The following is a 17834-nucleotide window of genomic DNA, read 5'->3' as shown; positions in this document are numbered from 1 at the left end:
GAGGGGAGGGGAGGGGAGGGGGGATAGTAGAGGATAGGAAAGGCAGCAGAATACAACAGACACTAGTATGGCAATATGTAAATCAATGGATGTGTAACTGATGTGATTCTGCAATTTGTATATGGGGTAAAAATGGGAGATCATAACCCACTTGAATCAAAGTGTGAAATATGATATATCAAGAACTATGTAATGTTTTGAACAACCAACAATAAAAAATTTAAAAAAAAAACAAAAAAAAGAACTATGTAATGTTTTGAACAACCAACAATAAAAAATTTAAAAATTAATTAATTAAAAAAAATAAAAAACAAAGGATATAATGCTTACTGATATTTTAATGAAACAATTATTTATAACCAAAAATAAAATAATTTTACACAAGAGACAAAAAAGAAGAATCATGAACTTTACTATGATTTTCAAGAAACATTTGCTCTGTCAAACGTTCTATTGTTGAGTGAACAACAAATAGTCCAAGCAACTTTTAACTCCTATCTTTGCTTTCTAAATTATACATATCATTTTCAAAGTTCATTCAGCTTGGAAGAATTATTTTCTGCAAAGTCATATTAGATCACTGTACTTAGAAAACTATTTTTAAATGTACCCATTTAAGCAATCATAAGATATTACATACCCAACACAAACAATTTTGAAGGAAAAAGTAATGTTTTAGTTAGTTTTTGTTGCTGTGACCAAAACACCTAACAAGAACAACTTAGAGGAGAAAATGTTTATTTAGGGTTTGCAGTCTCAGATGTCTCAGTCCCCAGAAAAGTCAACTCCATTGCTCTGGGCAGCATATCCTGGGGGAAAGCAGAGGAAAGTTGTTCAGTTGGTGGCAGGGGTCAGAAAGCACAGAGAGACAAAGGGGGTATGGGACTGCCAGGAAAATGCACCCTTCTAGGGCATGTGCCCCAGTGACCCACCTCCCCCAGCCACCACTGCCAACAGTTACCACCCAGTCAGTCTGTTCAAAGTAGGATGGACTGATGAGATTACAGCTCTCACAATCCAATCATTTTAACTCTGAACACTCTTGCAATAACACAGGAATTCTGGTGGGGAGGCCTCATATCCAAACCATAGCAAGTAAGCATAGAAAAAAATAAGACTATGAAAATCGTCCACACTATTAACACCCCCAGAAATGACCTCTTTAAATATTTTGCTGTATGTATTCCCAGCTTTTCTTAAATTATATACATGTACATATGTAATTTTTTCTACAAATTCAAAATTATTCAATTATTTACATATAGTAGTCTTCAGTGTCCATGGAGGATTGGTTCCAGGACTAATGCAATTTAATCCTGTGTAAATAGTTGCATTATTTACAAAATAGTAACAAGAAGTTCACACAAGTTCAGTTAGAGGCACAGTTTTGGTTCATATTTTTGATCTGCAGTTAGTTGAATCTACATATGTGAAATCCATGGATATGGAAAGCCAACTGTTTTTTTTTTTATTTTAACAATATCATCAACATTCTTTGAAATACCTTCAAAAATATTATTTTAATGACTCCATGTTCGTACATTATTGAATATTTGATTGCTATTAATTTTTAACATTATACATTTCGTGAAAAATGTCTTTTGCTTAAGTTTTTGATGAAGTATCCAATGACTTTGTAGACGAGATCCCTAGAATTTTCAAGGCACATGTTAAGGACTTTCTCACATATTGTCAGTGTCCCTCCATACTAAATACGTTTTACTAGAATAGTTAAAAAAAAAAAGGGAGAGGGGGTATTTTTCTCATATTCTTATCAAGGCTAGATTTTTTTTTTAGACTGCCATAATTCTTCTGATATTTACCATATGCCTAAAATGATCAGGTCCTGGGGTATGGCAACAATAAATGCAGCCTAGTAGAAGACACAAAATTATAAATGAGTGAAAGGGTTCATAAGTAAAGGAGTAAATGCAATTTATGCTTTCAAAGATGGAAAGAGCTCTGCTTAAGAAAAGGTGAGACAACTCCCTGATTAAAAAAATATATGAGCAAATAGTTCCATAGACTGGCTGGGAAGATTTTCTTCCTTAAAAATACCTTCTAGATTTTAAAATGCTTTTCTGCTAGACAATATTTTAAATGTCATCTCACAGATGAAGAGCAGGCATACCACTTCCAAAAGTTGGCCAACCACTGAGAGGAAGCCAAAGAGAAGTTGAATCAACACTTTGTGGCTGCCAAGGAGATGCAAACCCTGTGATGAGTGTGGGATGGCAAATTCAAATATGACCCAGTGAAGCTCTTTTTTGCAGAGACGGCCTTTAAAATAAATTTAGCAGTACAGAGTGTTACCGTTTTTGTAGGCCTTCTAAAATCAGGGAACACTTATTTAATGTAGAAATAATGCAGACATATTAATACTTAAAATTCCAATACAGCATAGAAATTTAACAACAAAATTTTGGTGCTAGTCAAGAAAAGGCATGAAGCTAAAAATCAGCAAGCTTCTCAAGTCTAGAGCAGTGAGTGTGGCCAAAAACATTCAAATAAAACACAGAGCAAAACTGAATTGAATAAAAAGGAATCTAAAACACTGCCAACATGCAGAATTAAGCTCTCTTGTTCTTTAATTTTGCAGTTAATTTGCCCCACTTTATAACCCTTTGGTCTGTTACTTGCCGTCAGTTTTACCACCAGGATTTTAGTTGTTCTTTTAATATATTCTTGGTATGCACGTATGCATCTGCATGCATGCATGTATGAACTTCAGAGCACAAATGACACCTTGAGGGGACAGAAAAGAGCAAGGAAAGAAAAGAAATATTAAACCCAAAGTAATACAGGCCTGGCATACTCTGCAATTTCTTCTAATACCCAGAAATATTTCTTTATGAATAATCCTGCCTTGGGCTATTATTCAAGTATCAAAAGGCAAACTCTAGATGTTAAGGCATATTTAATGAGACTCTAAGAATAATTCTGCTTTAAGTTACAACACAAGTAGCTGTACTAAGAAGGCAATAGAATGTATTTAAGGGCATAGAGATCTGTATTCAAATTCTGACTTGATTAAAATTTGTGTGACAAATCTTTTGCAAATCACTTAATTTTATAAGCCTTTAAAATGTGTATTTTTTAAATAATACTCAACATCTAGAGTTGTGAAAATTAAATAAGATAATGCAAGTAAAATATCTTAGCATGTAGTACAATGTTATTAGGAGTAGTAGAAATTGTTTTTATAATTAAGGACTATACTTACAAAACAATTTCTTTTCCTCTTGCATTTCCCAATTTCCTGTTGAAATATAGGGAATCATAGTCATTCAGATCCTCCTTCACCCAAATCCAAAATCTGAAAAATATAGTTATCTCTTCAGATATAGTTGATGTCTATTATTCATGATATCCAAATTCTACCTAATATTTCCCATTCCTGTTCTTCAGTGTATTAACTTCAATAAGCTTCATGTAATGCGAGTGAGAATATAGATTCATAGCCTGTCAAATTTATTACTCAGGGTAAATAATTTGCTCTAATGATTTAAAAGGAGGAGGAAGAAGAAGTGCAGGAGGAGGACAAGGAGGACGAGGACAAGGACAAGAGAATACTCAAAAAAAATGTAGAAAGTGGGACTGGAAGTGTAGCTCAGTGGTAGATTATTTGTCTAGCATGCAAGAGGCCCTGGGTTCAATCCCAACACTGAAAAATATATTTAAAACACACACACACACACCAGACTATCTCTGAGAGGCTGTTTGCTCAGATTCATATTGACACAGTCCTTTCTCCAAAACAGTTTATTCTGGAAGGATGAGGACCTTTGGCCCCAGATCCTGTCTCAGGTGAAGGCTTTCAGGGGCCCCCTGTATTGATAACTGGGGCAGTGACAGAGTACTCTCATTTTAATTGTAAGGATAATGTGACACCTTGCCTGGCTCTTTTCTGGAGATTTCTACTGTGTGAAGGCAGCAAAACATCCAAGGTCCCGAATCACTAAAATAAATGAGAAAATGAGGGACCTTTGGATGTAGCACCAAATGGTTTGTTGAATCAAAGTATACAGAGGACCTTGTCAGAACCTGACATGTAAGGAGACATGAGTTTCTCATCCACCATGACAAGAAGAATAATTCCAGAGGAAATCAGATAGCAAAATTTGTCTCCATTCTGTTTTGAGGAAGGCTCCCAAAATGTATAATAAGGGAATAAAATTTCTAGGCAGGTTAAGGCTCTTCGCATTTCATTCTTTAGTCTGTTTTGCCATCTAGATTCTCATCCCAGAGAGATGGGGAGACCAGAAAAGTTTCACTTTCTTTCACAGAGAATGAAACTTGGTTTAATTGCAGGATCCGCAGCTCACAGGAAGTTTGAAAGCCTGAGTCCTTATTGGAAGTACAATCTGAATCTCCTTTACAACGGTTCCACTTCAGACAGTTTTATTTCTACCTTGGCGAATGAATTAATCCAGAAAAATGCATTTGCTTACTATTCTCCTGGACAGACAGATTGTCGGTGTGCCTTGGCATTTTGCAATAGTAACCCTCATTATTTTCTCTGTTGTTATCCGCAAACTTTGACTTCTTCCTGTCAGTAGCATTATCCATGTAATTCATCAAAACTTCAGCTCCAACATAAACTCCTCGAACACACCTTGCTTGTGAAGTCTCCTCACTGGCTTTCTTCTGTTATATCCCTTCGAGTTAACTTCCAGCTGACAGACCAAGTTTTTTTTTCCTTTTCTGGAATCATTAATCTTCACTGAAAAGCTATTCAAGTGTCTTCCAACAGCTTCAGGGGCAGAGCCTCCTGCTGGCACTCGTAACTCTCATAAATATTATTGGAATTGTGCATGTACATCAGGGAGAGATTTTTAACCTCAGAGAACATGAAAGGAACTCCAGCAGTCTCATTCTGAATGAGTGTAAGTTGTGCAACTTAACACAGGAGAGAGTGCATGCAGGTAATTAGGTAGCGATTGAAAGAGCAAACAGGTGTTCCATGCAATCTCTGCTTCTAAGGAGCAATAAGAATGTCATATGTCATTGTGTATTATTGTTACTTATCATTACTTTTTATGTCCTCTAGTAAATTACAAACTCCCTGTGAGCAGAATCTTTGTATTATTTACAATGTATTTGGTGACAGGCCTTCAAAAGATGTTTGTTCAACAAGTGAGCAAATGCCTAAATAAATGGATAGATGGGTGGAAAGTGAAAATCTTGTGAAATAAAGCTTATATTACTAATAAGTCAAAAACAGTTGCTAGTAAGAACATACTCTCCAATATTAACATGAGCAAGATTTTCCAGGTCTTTTATTTTTTTTAAATGACAACAAATAGATTTTCTATTTTTTAATACTGTTTTTTTCAGTTGTAGATGAACACAATACTTTTATTTTATTTATTTGTTTATTTATTTTTACATGGTGCTTAGGATCGAACTCTGTTGCCTCACATGTGCTAGGCAAGTGCTCTACCACTGAGCCACAACCCCAGCCCCTCAAGGTCTTTTTGAAAAGAACTGTCATCAGGTAAAGTGTAGTAGTACATGCCTGTAGTCTCAGATATTCAAGAGTCTGAATTAGGAGGATCACTTGAGCCCAGGAGTTCAAAGACAGCCTGGGTAAAATAGCAATGGGCAACCATAGCAAAACCCTTCTCAAAGGAAGAAGGAAAGGAGAAAGGAGGTAAAACAACTGTCAAAGTGTGAATGTGCATGCTCACAAATACTTCTCCTGCAAAGCCACCCACGTAATTTTTGAGGCATGACTACTTCAGAGATTTAAAACATCAGTGTATTTTTAAATACATCTTGATGCTAATTGTCTGGGCATGCATTGGAGCCTTAGATGTATTTTCTAAATAAATACTGCCTACAGAAATGAGCAAGGTAAAGTTATGACAGGGAAAAAGAAACATTTTAATAAATGGAGTTGAAAAAAAAGCTATGGTACACTTTTATAAAAGTATACTTACATTAAGGCTCAGTATATTTATATAAAAGCTGGACGAGAGATAAAGCTCTTGTGATAGATTATGAATTTAGAGATGAAATTAGGCTTGTCACATTTGAATATTATAATGAGAATCATTTTCTAACAGAGAGAGTGTCAAAGTAATTCTTCCATTTAATTATTTCAGTTTTACTCCTGGAAAGCTGGCCAAGTCAGCTTGCTGGTCTGGGATGGTTCTCAATAAGCCTCCACAGTGATAAGCTGCACAGAGCACTTAAAACCCTATGCAAATCCCGGATTCTTCCCAACATTGAAATTATTTGACAGAGAATTTAAAACGACTTTGATTAGTACGTTTAAGGTTTTAATTAAAAGATAGAACACATCCAAGATCAGAGATATAATTTCATTAGAGAGATTATATAAATAAATAAAACAGTAATCGAGGTAAAGAATGCCTTCTATCTGGGAGGCTAAAGCAGAAGGATTGCAAGTTCAAGGCCAGCTTTGGCAACTTAGACTCTCTCAAAAAGTAGAAGGGACAGAGATGTTGCTCAGTGATAGAATGCCCCTGGATTCCATCCCAGTACCAATCATCATCATCATAATCATCATCATCATCAAGAATGCCATCAACAGCTCATCAGTAGTATAGACACAGCTCAAGAAAGAATAAATAGACTTGAAAAAAAGTCAACAGCTATGACTCAAACTGAAATCCAACAAGACAAAAAGAATAAAAAGTTTTTTAAAGAACAGATCATCCAAAGGCTGGGATACAGTATTCCAGAGGATAAGGAAGGGGGACAGAGGCAGAAGAATATGTTTAAAGAAATAATAGCCAAAAGTTTTCCAAAATAAATGACAGCATGCATCATCATATCCATGCTAAGAAAACACCAAAGATAATAAATAAATTTTTAAAACTAAGAAATACTCAGCCAAAAACTTGCCCCAAGTGTCCATTCTGAGAAGGGGGCAACTCTCAATCATGCATTTCTGAGAAGCATAGCTTCGGATCCTTCCGTCCCAAGCAGCACCTTCACCTCACCTTGGAGTCCAACCTGAAGACTTGCCTAGCAACATATCACAATGAGCAGGACTTTCTATCCAGGGAATACACCCTGTGACCATCATACTATCCAAGTAGCAACTCTCCCTAATAGCATAGACCAACCAGTGTCTCCTAAGACAGCAGAATACAGATAGTAGCCCAACCCAATATCAGAGCAAAGGCAGTGACTCAACTAGAGAACTGACAACAAGCTCTGACTGCCTGGATTACTCACCAACTGACTCCTCCAGAATCACCTACTAGACTAAATAGTAAAAGTCTAACCTTGAACTCCCCCTGCACCAAAAAAAAATTACTAAAGCCAAAAGAGGGGGCTATCTTCTCAGATAATAACTCAAGACACAAGAATTATAAAAAATCATTAAATCTTTAAAAGAAACTAATAACATTTCAATAATAGACTCTAAAAAATGAAGATCTATAAATTGACTGATAATGAATTCAGAATATTCCTCTGAAGAAGATCAGTGAACTACAAGAATATACAGATAGAAAATTAAGCAAAATTTGGAAAACAATACACAAACGGAGCTAGCAGTTTGACAACAAAAGTAGAAACAATGAAAAACAACCTAACAGATATCCTTAAGATAAAGAATATATATAAAGCCTGAACTGAAAAATAATTTGGTAGAAAGCTTGAATAGAAGACTTGATCTAGTAGAAGAAACAGTATGAAAGCTATAAGGTAGAACATTTGAAATTATCCAAAGGAGAAAACAAAAGAAGAAGAAAGAAAGACTATGGAACTCCACTCAGAGACCAAACTTGTGCATAATAGGAATTGCAGGAGAAAAATAAAGACAAAAGGACCAGAAAGCATATTTAAAGAAATAGTGCCTGAAAACTTCTGTAATCTGGAGATCAATGACAATATTTAGAAAGTACAGAGGTCCACAATAAAATTCATCCCAAAGAAGATTTTACCAAGACATATAATAATCAAATTATCAAAAATCAAAGACAAAAGACAAACGATTCTGAGAGCAACAAGAGATAAGAAACACATCACATACAAAGGAGTGTTAATACAACTATCAGCATATTTCTCAGCAGAAACCCTGCAGATGGATAAAGAGGAGAATGGTATAATCAAAATACTGAAAGAAAAATACTTTCAAGAATACTTTACACAACAGAGCTCTGTAATGACTTACCTTTGCCATTTTATTAATTGTTTTTTGAGGTGTTTTATACATTCTTTGTTCCTTTCTTCTTCTCTTGCTGTCTTCTGTCATAGTTTGATGGGTCTATAGTGTTGTTCTTTGAACCCTTTCTATTTTTTGCTTTGAGCTTCTAATAAATACTTTTTTTTGCTTTGTGGTTATCTAGAGGCTTGCATAAGCCAGGCGTGGTGTCACATGCCTGTAAGCCCAGTGACTGGGGAGGCTGAGGCAGGAGGATCACAAGTTCAAAGCCAGCCTCAGCAAAAGTGAGATGCTAAGCAACTCAGTAAGACCCTATCTCTAAATAAAATACAAAATAGGGCTGGGGATGTGTCTCAGTGGTCGAGTGAGTGCCCCTAAGTTCAATCCCCAGTACTCCAAAAAAAAGAGGCTTGCATAGAACTTCGTATGCTTTGAACAGTCAATTTCAAGATGGCAACAACTTTGTATATAATGCTATACTTTTATTATCACCATATTTTACATTTTTGATGTGAGAATTCATATAATTTTATAATGTGTATTTCATTACAACTTATTTTAGTTGCAATTGCTATGAATAGTTTTGTCTTTTAACCTGCACACCAAGACTAAATTTCTTTGTACACATCATTACAAATCCTAAGCTATTATGAATATGACTGTTGTATTGTTACCATTGTTTTTTGTGCTTTCATGTGTTTCATTTTACTAATTAATGACCTTTTGTCTCAGCTTAAAAAACTCCCTTTAGCAATTCCTGTAGGGTAGGATTAGTGATGAAAAATTCTCTTAGCTTTTGTTTGCCTTGGAAATTTTTATCTCTTTCTCATTTCTGAGAGGCAGCTTTGCAGTGAATTGTGATAGAGAATAACAAATGGATTTAAAAAAAAGAAACTCAACTATAGGCTGTATACAAGAGACTTCACTTTCAAGGACACACATAGGCTAAAAATGAAGGGTTGGAAAAAGATATTACATGCAAATTAAAACCAAAAGAAAGTAGGTGTAGCTATATTTATATCAAAGAAAATAGATTTTAGTGCAGAAACTATAAAAAAGAGATTTAAAAAGAGACTCTGTCATTATATAATGATAAAGGGATTAATTCATTAGGAGAATGTAACAATTGTAAATATATATGCATTAGACATTGGAACAACTAAAATACATAAAACAAATATTCAATGATATGAAGCAAGACATAGTTTGTATAATAGTATAATAGTAGAGGGCTTTAATATCCCACTTACAACTTAAGGCTCTTTATCACAACCATTTCTCAGGTTTGTGTTTGCAGCAAGCATCCTTGATGGATAAGGTAATGTCTACACCCAGACAAAAAGTGGATTCTCTTACTGCTTAGTATGAAACATTAAATTCTTCTCCTGTAACACAGCTCACTGCAGGTGTAGATTCTATCGAGGCCCATCTGTGTCACCCCACAGGACTGGAGGGCATGGAGGAATGGAAGCAACAGGATGCTCATGCTGTTGCTATGCTGCTGTGTCTCTGATCTAGAAATTTCATGTCATCTGCCAAGATCTAGAAAGCAGTAACAAGCTAATTTGTTACCTCATGAGTAGAGTAAAATCTCAGAACCTTCATAATTCATGATAAACTCTTAATTTTCTCATATACTATAGAAAAGTAGAACCTGTCCTATTTTCCTCATAGAATTACTGGAATAACTGAGTAAAATAATAATTGTGCAGACACACTGTCAATTTGTATATAAGATGAGATGTTATTTTAACCCAAATGACTATAGACCATAAGTAGGGCCCTGTGTCATAGCAATGAGACTTTCAAAATAGAATAACACTGTATTGTTGATTACAAGTCAGCAAGTGTCTACATTTTTAGGCTCTATCTTAAAAACCTTTCATGTGGTTTTGGCATCAAGACACAGAGAATAATGGTATGTGAGTGATACACTCCTGTGTATGCATGCAAATGAACCTTCTGGCAACTCAGGAAGTGAAGCAAAGACAAAAATCTCCAAAACATCAAATTTTTTTCTGCTGTGATTACATCATCCCTTTTTATTGTAGCCTGGATGTAATCACTTACATATTCATTTTCCACTTACTTAAAGCAGCTTTATACTGAGGAAATTCTACACTGTCTTCCCAAAAGACTTGTCTTTTCATTTGGACTAAAGACCAGGAAGATTCACATGGAAAGACAGATTTCTGCTCCTCCTACCTCAAATGCATCAAGGCTAAAGGAATGGGGGGAGGGATCTGCTCTGAGACTTAAGGCCAACTACATAGAATCAATGAAAAACCAGGGCCTTTGAGTGATGTGAATGCTAGTTGCACTTTGAAGCTATCAAGTAATTACTGGATATGCAATAGCCCATATGCTGAAATCTTCAAATAGCCAGATGGATTCTGCCCAGAATCAGAGAACCACTGAGGGTCATTCAAAATCACTACAACTAGTACTCTTGACATTTATCAAACCCGACCTACATGAAAAGTGATTAAGTGAAAAGTCATTAAAATAGCTTTAATATTTCCATAAAAAGCCTTTGATTTAAGGGTGGTCCTTTTTCCCAATGGGTAAACCAGAATCATCAGAAATCCATATCACATGAGCATGATGAATATTTTATTAATAACAAATGGACTCTAAACATGGATCCAAACATGTCTATCTGCAAATGTCTGGTGAAAGAGCAGGAAGCCAAAAGGAAGCAATTTGCATGAATCAATTTGCAAATGAAGTTTTTTGGTTTTGACTGATGAAGGAAGGAGCAGTTTTTGTATGGCACCTTTAAAAAGAATATAATGCATACCCCTTCCCTTTGCCACTGGACTCAGGAGTACAGGCAGAAGCTGCCTATGAGGCTATGAAAAATATCAGAGCAGAACAACTATAGTTTTGATTCTAAGTGACAGAATGAAGCCTCCAAACATAGTCTCCCTGGCAAGAAGAAATGGCATTCAAGAGCTTTCAGTGCTGTTACACCAACACTTTAACAATGTGCCTGAGTGTCAATGGGTCTATTTGCTCTGGTTCAGTGATTCTAGACAATAGATTTTAATGTGACACACAGGTAAACTGCTCAGCATTACTAACTGAACACTACCATCACTTCTCCATCGATGGAGAGGATCGTTTGTGATCTGTATATTCTCATAATAAAGCCAATCAAGAAAATAAATTTAGAAAATTTGAATTTACTAAAACTTTCTAAGACACATATCACATTTCAATTTAAGGGGAAAGTAGGAAAAGAGAATAGAGAAAATGAAGGAAGAAAGGAGACAACAATGAAGAAGTTTAATTTTTAATGTACTATTTTTTAGGGAGTCTCTGTGAAAGCCTTATTTTTTTAATTTCTGCTATTTAGCTTTTAATTTTTAAAACTCTGATTCTGTCCTACAAAATTTTCTCTTTGTTTGGCCAAGTTTTCATAACTCTAACAGACATGGGTCACTTCTAGTATGACTTAGTATTTCTCAGATAAAACTGTCCCTTCCTTATCCTGAATTTTATAAGCCTCTGGCACTGGATCCGGGACCCTCCCCTGTTCAAGAGATTCTTAGAATAGATAAACACAGGAACCAAGAACTTTTCTTTCTGGGACAAAGAATCAGGTGACAAAGGCACCACAGGAAGCTGAATGCGGTGACCTTGCACTCCTTGTTTCCAAGTAGTTAGATAATTCCTGTCTAACACAGGAATCAAGAACTCCTCAAGGTGATTCCTCCGTTTTACAGGAGGCAAGTTTGGAATTTTTGAAAAAAGTCAAAGACTTGTAGCAACAAACTACAGAGAAGAGGAAGATGATTTTACATCATTAATGCAGATACTGTTCCCCATCAGAGCTTTGGGTACAGTGCAAGTATATTACATTTGTGTCTGTCACAAACCCTGCAGTATGGCTGCATTATTGAAGGAGCAGAATTCTGTAGTTACAAACTTGTTGCTTTAATTATATTTTGTCATTTTTTATTACTGGTATATTATGTGTCAACGTATCTCCAATATTATGTGTTGTAAACCTTCATTCCCAGATCACATCAACCCAGACATTCAAATTAGAATATTCAATAAGATCTGATAATAAATACAGTCTGAGTTCCTCCCAGTCAGTGCTCCATTTGGTTCCACTGTGTGACAACCAGGGACTTCATTTTTTGGAGCTCACCATTTCTGGGACCCATAATGCCTGTATTTATTGTCAGTGAAACCATTGTTTCTCCCTCATAGCAAAGGGCAGGAGGCTGTCAAGTGGTTTGAACTGATAAAGATTGTAATGTCTTAGTTCATCTCTCCACTGCTTTCTGTTATTATGTTTGGAATTTTATTCTTCCTTGTTTGTACATTCATCCTCCACAAAGAAGATCCAATTCCTAATGGTTTGGGTGTTTTCCAGCTTTCTATACCTATACAGTTAGAATAAACCTCTTTTCCATCATTTATACTGGAACACCATTGCTGGACTTTGACAAACTTCCTCTGTGGGTTCTTATTCTCATCTCAGTGGGATGTATATTTTCTGTACTTTCATCACTTTGTTCTTTGTCTTGGGATGAAGAGAAAAATCAAACAAGAAATGCAGTGTAGTTCTTCTGAAAGTCCCTTAATAGGGAAAAAAAGAATAGCTTGAAAAAAGATCATGAAGAAACAAAGCTGTTTCTCACTATTCTAAATAGGAATCCTGCTTCTGAGGTAGAATCTGCCACTGTGCCCCTCTGGGCTGTGGTGAAGGACAGAATAGTCTCACTCAAACTCAGAGACCTGTTGGAAACTCCAGAGGATGAAAGGCTCTCCCCTGCCATGGATCAGAGGAGAGAGATCAACAGAGACAGCAACATAAAGAATGCAGCACAACTACTATCTAATGGGTACCCCGTTCAGTTCTATCAAGCCATCAGCAACCAAGTAAACTCCCGTGGCCACCATAAGCATCATACCATGCATAAAGATCCTGGTTTGTACAAATAGCTGCTCCATAAATTACACCTGGATAAGGTAGGAGACTGCATGAGAGATTCTGCTGGCAATCGCTTGAAAGGCAAAAATAACTATGATTCCTACATCATAGAAATTTGTGACTTGCACCTAGATTCATTCTGTGCCAAAGAAAATTAGCATAAGGGCGAAGAAATGGAGGAGCTGGCATGGCCTGTTGCAGACATCAAGGAGTAAAGTTGAATTCAATGTCATGTCTGACCATCACTTTGCATCTGAGATGAATATGGGTGTCAAGGCAAAGATGGGTATAGATGGCAGAAAAAGAAGTAGTAGCTCTCTGTAAGAATGGTATGATCAGAAAAAAATCTGAAGTTTGTCTCCTCTTTGGGTCCCTGCAGACCCTTACAGCCTGCTTCAGGTCATTCACCTACAGAGTCATTGATGTTAGCAATGACATCTGTCCTCTAATTGTTTTGTATCTGGTTTATGATCAGGAGATATTTCTTTGTAAGTGGTGACACTGATATAGCTTCTACTCAATGGTCTTGATGGAATCTGTATTGGTCTGTGGGTTTAGGGAAAAAGAGTTACCCAGATCATGGAGAAGGATTTGACACCAATTGCATCCTCTAGTGGCTTCAGTATTGAACTGGCATCTATTCTCACTGTGGAAATTGCATTAAATATTGGCCACTCCATCAATGCAGCACATTGTAAAGTGGGTTCTTATGTACCCGCTCACTGGCTCCAGTCAAGATGGCTATTGACTGGCCACTCTCTCCCAACATATTTATGGCCTGGTTCATCACAGTTCTCATTTCTGACATTACTAGTGTTGCTACCATGGCAGTCTTCAAATGTGTCATCCTCAGAGGGTGAAGCTGGTTGAGATTAAAATTCATGTCAATGTTTGGGACCACCTTACACATTCCTGCTGTCTTGAAGAATGATTACAGTGTTACTGAAGACTGACAAGAGTCTTTTTAAAGTTTGGGAGCTGTGGGAGGGAAGTGTTACTTATGCTATAATTGCTTTTGTGCTAAATATGACTTGTCTCAAAATTAGCTATGTAAAATAACCAGGTTTCCACTGGTTCCTACTGAGGTCTCCTTTCCTTCTGGGCTGTGAATTCCTATGCATATTTTTCTACTTTTTGTGTCAGACTTCAATTCCACAGTGTGTTAATGTTGCCTCTGAAGGTGTGTGTGTGTGTGTGTGTGTGTGTGTGTGTGTGTGTGTGTGTTAACCATGCAGAGTCATTTGGCAGAGCACAATCTGCTTTGTTGGTTCCAACAGTTTCTGTCCTAACATCCACCAGGACTTAACAACAAAAAATGTAACTGTTGTCCCTTGTAGTCATTGGGAATCTTCCCTCCCATCAGTTGTGGCAGATCCTATTGACAAATATGGAAACTTCTTAGGGGATGAAGTTCTTTAGACACAGTGAAAATTTCAGTAATAACTTCTTTGCAAGTAATCATCGCTATTAGTGCTAAGCAGAAGTAGGAAGAAAGAGTGTTTTGGCAATCTTGGTTATTTCTTTAAGATTCTGGCAGTGTGGCATAGATGAGAATGAAGTGGAATATGAACTTTAGACAAGTTGCAACAGACAGTCTCCCATGCTCATCTATCTCTTCCCAAAATAAAACGGTCTACAATTTTCAGGGGGAAAAGAAGATAAAGAAGCAACATCTACAGAGTTTCAAAGAAAGAGTATTGTGATCCAGCATTAATTTGTGTGAAAGGGAAAAAAATAAAGCATTAAAGAAGTGCTGGTGAACCACATATCAAGAAGGAGGAAGAGGAGGGCTGGGGTTGTGGCTCAGCTGTAGAGCGCTTGCCTAGCATGTGCAAGGCCCTGGGTTTGATTCAGAGCATCATGTGAAAATAAATAAAATAAAGGTATTGTGTCCAACTACAACTAAAAATAAATAAATAAATATTTTTTTAAAAGAGAAGGAGGAAGAGGAGCATGGGGAAGGAAGAGAGAAAAAGGAAATGAAGAAAAAGAAAAAAGAAGGGAAGAAGGAAAGGAAACATACTAGTTTGAATATATTTGATGAAACAAGACATATATCAAAAATAATCCCTGAAAAAGGCAACAAGACACAAAATTTTAAGTAGTAATAATCTGGATCTAAAATACTAAATCATGTTTTAATATCTTAAGATGAACTATTAAGATGAGAGAAAATAAAAATACACTAAATTTCTCAGCTTTTGCCCTCTACCATAAATGATATGGTTTACATTTTCAAAAATCAAGGACTTTCATACTACTAAATACTATATAGTCATTTTAAAACACGTACTTCTTGGGCTGAGGATGTGGCTCAAGTGGTAGCGCGCTCACATGGCATGCGTGGGGCGCTGGGTTCGATCCTCAGCGCCACATAAAAATAAAATAAAGATGTTGTGTCCACCAAAAACTAAAAATAAATATTCTCTCTCTCTCTCTCTCTCTCTCTCTCTCTCTCTCTCTCAAAAATAAATAAATAAATAAATAAAGCATGTACTTCCGGTTATAGATAAAAAAAATCAATCTATTTCTCCTGAGGTCACATTGACCAGACTTGGTTCTCATGTCCACATTTACAAAAACCAATCCCCAGTCATCCTGGGCTTCATCCTGAAGCCAACCTTCCTAAAGACCAAGAGAGTTTAGCCACAGAATTATGGCTATGTTTGCAGGAAAGAGAGGCTGGGAGGACTGGCTGTTGAGAAACCAGTGAATAAAGTCAATATCCTCCTGCCAAAGACCACCAGGAAAAACCTACAGATGAGCCAGGTGTGTTCAGTGCTTACGGCAGTAAGGAGAATACATGCCATGGGAAACCATGGACATCTCAGTAAGAAAGAGTAAGAAAAGATCAATTATAGGGTTTGGACATGGGCTAGGGAAGGGTTAAAGGAAGTGGGACTTTTCCATGGAAGGAGGCTTTCAGGAAATGGGGGCAATTCTAGACTGGTTATCTCTCTACCTCTTAACTGTAAGTCAAGAGGAATGGATGGAGACCAAAGCTGTGATAGTCACTTATATTAGCCAAGCAGGGAGATGTTTGTTATCTTTGTGGTTTATTTTTGTGTGTGCTTAGAGGAAATTATTAAGTCATCTCGTTTGTTTTTTTCTCTCCCTTCACCACCATCACAGAATGGCCTTGTCCTGTCAATGTTCTGTGAGATCATTCGTGTCCAACAGAACACCATGAACATGTTGCGAATGTCAGGCCAAATCCCTCATGTCAAGAGCTGCTTTTCTCTTTTTCAGTGGTTATATCCACCTAGTGAGATTGAGGTGAGAACTCATCCTAATAGTAATTACTTGTACTGAAAATTTTTGAGGCTTGTTAGACCTAGTAAGAGGGACAGGCTTAGCAAGATTTCAGTAGCAACTAGTTTTTAAAGAAAAATAGGTTTATATCTAAACAATGAAACAGTTAATTTTCTCTAAGCAGGAAATGATGACCTCTTTCACTCTTCTTCCCCTAGAGAATCTCAAGGGCATTTCTGTTTGCAATAAATATGTAGGGCTTTGTTTATTTACTTGGTCTTTCCTAATACTCACAAACATTGATTTATAGCAGTAGGTTATTTAAGCAGCAAACAAACAAAAAAAAAAAGCTTCCCCAAATGAGCATTTCTAAGCCAACTTTCTCGCCAGAGGGAATTTGTTTCCCTTTCAGTTATAATTCTCTCCAAACAAGGTTCTATCAGGGGAAGGCTAAGAAACAGCATGTGTAGCTCAGATCAGTGTGGTTTTATTTCAAGTTTCAGCTCCAACCAGGACTGAACCACACAACACAGAAACCAATAGAAACAGAAGATTTTAGTCCCACCAGAAATAGTAGCTTCCAGGTCTCAGTAGGCAACAAAAAGAAGATAGTACGTCTCAGAAACAGAAGATAAGCCTTTTTGTAGCCCAGTTCGCCTTTCGAGTGCTGCCATCCTGCGCTTTCATAACATTTTAGCTCCCTGAGTGCAAGGAATCCACAATAAGAAGAAAAAGTCCAAAGTCGCCTGTTTGGTAACTAATCCTCTACAATCTCATGACTGAGTTAGAGACAGAAGACAAGAGGGGACACAGACAGGATTCTGTGCCTCTGAGGAACTGAAGCAGAGCAGGGTGTTGGCTGTGTTGGCCAATGGACAACACCTGCCTGTATGAGGACCTGTCCCTGGAGCATGAGTGTGGAATTAGCTGAGAACTCATTCTGCAGCTTTCCACTGTTTTCCCATCCCCTACTGCCTGGATCATCACAGGCATATTTTCCAATCCATGATCAGTTATTCAGAACAGGCCTTCTTCTGGTTTCTAAACCATGATGCCATGACAGACTTCCAAGAGTAACACAAGCAAGAAGCTCCTGCCTGGTTTCCCTGATCTTCCCCAGATCCTCCCAGCTGAATACTAGATGACACAGTTACAGCCCCAGGCTCATTGTGGCAGAGACAGAAAGTATAGCAGCAGCTTCAGATTCCAAGAGGCTGTACCTCAACCTGATCTCAAGGACTCTGGGTTTGCACTGGACCAACTGGTAAACCCACAGTTCCAGCTCTCCTTTCTACCCTCACCCATCCCCACCCTGAGTGTTGATCCAGACTCTGGGACACCACTTCTGCCTTGGTTTTCCTGCCTTACGATCCCCATTGGGAACTCCTTGAGCCCATGGATACCTAATTATGGTGCAGAGATTATGCCATCCTCTTCTGGGAATCTGAGTCCTCTTTCCTCTCCCAGCCCTTGGTTGGGGACCTCGTTTAA

At 37.2% G+C, this 17834-nt stretch overlaps 1 pseudogene; it reads left to right on the top strand.

The window, feature by feature from the left end:
• LOC107147653 overlaps positions 1-13951 on the top strand; it is a 29566-nt pseudogene extending 15615 nt beyond the window's left edge.
• The last annotated feature ends 3883 nt before the right edge of the window (positions 13952-17834 follow it).

Source organism: Marmota marmota, unplaced genomic scaffold (assembly GCF_001458135.2).
Source record: "Marmota marmota marmota unplaced genomic scaffold, marMar, whole genome shotgun sequence".
NCBI classification, from domain to species: Eukaryota; Metazoa; Chordata; class Mammalia; order Rodentia; family Sciuridae; genus Marmota; species Marmota marmota.
The sequence above is the reverse complement of the archived record's forward strand: the minus strand, read 5'-3'. Positions and strand labels throughout refer to the sequence as shown.